Source organism: Oratosquilla oratoria, chromosome 36 (assembly GCF_046742065.1).
Source record: "Oratosquilla oratoria isolate Oo_2021 chromosome 36, ASM4674206v1, whole genome shotgun sequence".
Classification (NCBI taxonomy): Eukaryota; Metazoa; Arthropoda; class Malacostraca; order Stomatopoda; family Squillidae; genus Oratosquilla; species Oratosquilla oratoria.
Window position 1 is genome coordinate 33,820,040 of NC_134812.1, and position 5,000 is coordinate 33,825,039.

The following is a 5,000-nucleotide window of genomic DNA, read 5'->3' on the forward strand; positions in this document are numbered from 1 at the left end:
CCCGGTTTCGTCGTTCCCTCTTTCCCATAAACAAGACGAAAATAATTTTGTTTTTTTATTTGTTATACATAGAGAAACGCGCGCGCGTTAATGTGTGCGTGTGTGAGTGTGTGCGCATGTACGTGTGTATGTGCGTTCCTGCCTCTGTTTTTGTATATTTGTGTGTGTGTGTGTGTGTGTGTGTGTGTGTGTGTGTGTGTGTGTGTGTGTGTGTGTGTGTGTGTGCGTGCGTGTATGTAAGTAAAATAGATTGATAAAGAGTGAAAGTGATTTAGACTTGGATGCGCAAATCAAATATTCCAAGAGTAGTGCAGATTACATGAAGCCATTAACCCTTTCACCAGCTGTTATTCCCAGCGGCGCCAGACTTCGAGACCCGTCAGTGGGGCACCGAAGCACAGCAGGAGCGAAAGGGCCCATCATCGCCCCTGAGGCAAAGCGAGGTCACGGACTTTATTCTTTCTTGCGCCAGACGATTTTATTCATCCGAAGAGGCGTCCATGGATGAAGAGAGTCGGCCATATACATGAGACACCATCTCTATTCCAAACTTTATTCCGTTTCGTTATTTTCCAAGACTTCTTGGATACTGGGCACCTTCAGCAAAACTATGATACTCGTTATAGAACATCATACAAGTACGTACTCACTCTCACTTGAAATGGAACGTCGCATTTCATTCTTGTTTTTTCCTCATTGAAGACCCTACTTCCGCTCCCATTGCGTCTATAATGTAACACGCAAGGGGTGAAGACTGCAATGTCATAACAGTGTAATGAGAAGTAGTTTCCTAAACCCAAAGTCATTACTACCATCTGACGGACCACAACTGTTATGTCATTACCTCCCACCGTCTCCCTCTCCCCCCCCCCTCCCCGACCATAGCAACATTTGGCCATTTATGACATCACAACCAAGGTATCCAAGGTGATGCCTGGGTTTAAGATAAAAAGTAAAGAGCAGGTTTTTATCAAAGTAATGCAAACACTAATGCCATTACACCGTCTTTGCACCACAGAAGGCATCACATTATAACATGCATCACATCACACCGATAAGAACAATGTCCATATAATTTCTGCCTTAGTGAACGCACACAAACGAACACACGCAAACGCACGCACGCACGGACGCACACACACACACACACACACACGCACGCACGGACGCATGCACACACACACACGCACGGACGCATGCACACACACACACACACACGGACGCATGCACACACACACACACACACGGACGCATGCACACACACACACGCACGGACGCATGCACACACACACACACACACACACACACACACACACACACACACACACACACACACACACACAATCCCCCGGCATCATCATCACAGAAAACGGAGACCTAATTGCAAAAATAAAGAAATAGATGATTTGATAAATGAATAAATAGATAAACAGATAAGAATGGAAGAAAATGGAAAAAAACCCGATGCGGTTTGCCTTCGAGCTTCAAACGAGCTCTTGTAGCTGAACCAGAGTTGCCCGGACTGTCGCTTTACACCGCGGTGCTCAGTGCACCAGTCCTCGGTGGCTACGGAGCTATTCTCACGGTGAGTGATGGTTCTAGTAGCGGTAGAGAAAAAGGAAGAGGAAGAGGAAGAGGAGGAGGAGGAGGAAGAGGGAGAGAAGAAGGAAGAGTAAAATGGGGAGAAGGGGGAAGGAGAAGGAGATCGGGTAGGAGGGTAAAGAGGAAGGGGGAAGGAAAGAGAGAAGGAGAGGAGAGGAGGAAGGAAAAGGAAGGAAGGGGAGCAGGGGAAAGAGGAAGGGGAGAAGGAGGAAGAGGAGGAGGGGAGGAGTTGGAGGAGGAGAGGGGGAAAAAGGAAAGGGAAGAAAGGAGTGGGGGAGGAGAAGGGGAGAAGGAGAGGAAAGGGGAAAGAGGAAGGGGAGAAGGAGGAAGAGGAGGAGGAGAGGGGGAGAAGGAGAGGGGAGGAGTGGGAGGAGGAGAAGGGGAGAAGGAGAGGAAAGAGGAAGGGGGGAAGGAGGAGAAGGGGAGAAGAAGGGGAAGGAGGAGGGGTGGGAGTAGAAGGGAAGAAGGAGAGTGAGGATGAGAGGAGGAGGAGGAGTGGGAGGAAAGGTGAGAAGGAGTGGGTGGAGGAGAGGAGGAGAGGGAGGTGAAGGAGTATGAGAAGTGGGAGGAGTTGGTCCTCCATTAGTGGCTGCGGAGGCGTCAGCTGTTTGGGGATCCTAATGATCGTTACAGTTGGGAGCAAAGTCGCGGTGGTCTTGGGATTCGCAGCTTATAACCAGCGTTTCTATCCTTGGGGGGTGATGTTGCTCCGGTAAGATGGAGTCACGGGGAATTGGAGATAAATTATTTGAGGAGAAGAACAGAAAGGGGGAGGATTTGTGGTAAGTTAAAAGTGATGTGCGTTCCTCTTTGGGTGAAGATAACTCTTCAATCACAAAAGACTGATATGAGACTCGGGTCCATAAGGGTAAAACTAAGGTGACTAAAATGTTGACCACATAAAATTTGTGCAGGCAATACCCAATATGGGGTTGGGGAGTGTTGTGGTAAAGGGGTGGTTGTGGTGGTGGTGGTAGAGAGAGAGAGAGTGGTGGTGGTGTATGATGGTGGTGATAAAGATGGTGGCAGTGAGAGTATAATGGTGGAGATTGTGGTGATGGTGGTTGTGATAGTAATAGTGATGAAGGTAGGGGTTGTGGTGGTGACGGAGATGATTTTATGTTAGTAACGTTAGTTGTGGTAGTAGGAATAAATGTGACGGTGACAGAGACAGTTGTTGTGGTGATGAACATAATGTAATGGTGATAGTTGTTATCTCTCTCTCTCTCTCTCTGTGTGTGTGTGTGTGTGTGTGTGTGTGTGTGTGTGTGTGTGTGTGTGTGTGTGTGTGTGTGTGTGTGTGTGTGTGTGTGTGTGTGTGTGTGTGTGTGTGTGTGTGTGTGTGTGTGTATTTACCTAGTTGTATTTTACGGGACGAGAGCTATGCTCGTAATGACCCGTTTTCGTATCTCTCCACGTCCAGTTTGTTCTTAAAATCGTTTATAGTTCTGGCATTTACTGTTTCTCTGTTCAGTTTTTTCCAGACATCGATCACTCTATGTGGGAAGCTATTTTTTTCAGGTCTCTTCTGTAACTGTCTTTCTTTAGTTTATTTTCGTGTCCTCTTGTTTCTCTTCTGTCCCACTTTAATAGGTCGTCTCTATCGAAAACTTCCATCCCCTTCATAAGTGTGTGTGTCTGTGTGTGTGTGTGTGTGTGTGTGTGTGTGTGTGTGTGTGTTTTGCTCTCTCCGAGACGCTGTGTGCGTGTGTGTCTGTTTTTTTTTTTTTTTTTGCTCTCTCCGAGACGCTGTAGATTAGTGGAATTTCTCTTCAGCGAAGCAAGACGAGGATATCGCGTCGCAAAAAAAAAAAAAAAAAAACACGTTTGACAAGTATCGTTGTGTTTTTTTTTTTTGGTCACAGCTTGAATGTTGAAGATTCCAGCCAAGTTATAGCAATACCTGACCTAAGCTAACTCTACATTATGTGTAGTTATTGATATAAAATGAAAGTCAACTACGCTATTTCTTGGCCTTTCTACGTCTATTTTCATTTCGGAAAAAACACAGCCAATCTTTATTTTCTGGCGTCTTTTTTGTATATTAATTGAGAATAAGTCTAAACAAGAGGCCAGTTTTCCTGTACATTTTTACTTTTTTGTAATTTAAGACCTAAAAATTTGTGACATCGATATCGTCATCTTCATTCATCTTTTCTTCAGTTAAGTCGATCAATAATTGGTCTACAATTCCCATATGTCGATGGATCTGTTTTTTGTTTTTTGAGGGGTAAAGTGATAAACCTCGCCTCTATTGTCACTCCAACGGCTCGTAGGATTCCAGTGTCTCGTAAATTTCCACCAGGTTTAAAAAAGAAAGAAAAAAAACAAAAAAACAAAAAAAAAAAACCCCAAAAAAAAAAAAAAAAAAGATAAAAAAAGTGGCGTAATCGGAAGCGCGCTGTTCTCTCATGCACTTAGTTGTGGATTCGTAAGTAGTTATTGTGTGTGTGTGTGTGTGTGTGTGTGTGTGTGTGTGTGTGTGTGTGTGTGTGATTCACCATGGTCTTGGATCACGTGTTGGACTCGTGATCGACAGCTATTTCCCTCCCGGAAGAGACTTCAGAGCTCATATATGACCGATCTATGGGTAATGCTGTGACCTTACACGTACACACATACTGTACACACCCAACTCCCCGCCCACGAGAGTTGGAGTAACAACTCGCAGCGCAGCGATACTGAAATTATTTCATCCCTGGGAGAGATTCGAACCAGGACTGCCGTAGCGGCGGCCGGGAACTCTACCACTGCGCCATCGTGTGTGTGTGTGTGTGTGTGTGTGTGTGTGTGTGTGTGTGTGTGTGTGTGTGTGTGTGTGTGTGTGTGTGTGTGTGTGTGTGTGTGTGTGTGTGTGTGCTGGAAGGGTCATTGGAGTTCTGGACACGTCGGGGACGCCTATTTAGTTGTTCTGCGAGGCGGTGGACTGCGTCTCCAGCGGCAGTCGCCGAGTCACCCGGCCCTTCCTCTTTGTCCGTTTTGTCTTAGGAGGAAGCTCCCGAAGTGCAAAAGGTTATAGATCAAGAGGAACTACCAGACAAACTTCAAAAAGTAGCGTCAGAATCATATGAAAATCAGATTCAATTTCAACACGTCTTGTAGCCTCGCGCGGGAAGATGTCGCGTCCTTCCTGAATACCTACTTACTGTTCTGTTGAATTCTCCTAAGCCTAGGAACCGAGCTCAGCCGAGCCGGCCCGAGCAACGCCGGGCAAAGCCGAGCAACCCCGAGCAAAACCGAGCAGAGTCAAGCCCTACGGCTGTATCTGATGTCCCACCAACCTCCCACTCTCCCCCCCAGCCCCCCCGCCCACTCTCACTTTAGCCTAACCCTCTCGCTTTCTCCTCTGGTATTAAAATGATTCGTGCATATTTCTGAGGAGGGGGAGAGAGAAAGAG

The 5,000-nt window shown here is 46.5% G+C and overlaps 1 protein-coding gene across 7 annotated transcripts in view; it reads right to left on the reverse strand.

Annotated features, from left to right (window-relative positions):
- Positions 1-5,000, reverse strand: part of LOC143018947 (uncharacterized) — a 134,858-nt gene that overhangs the window by 113,371 nt on the left and 16,487 nt on the right. The window lies entirely within an intron of this gene.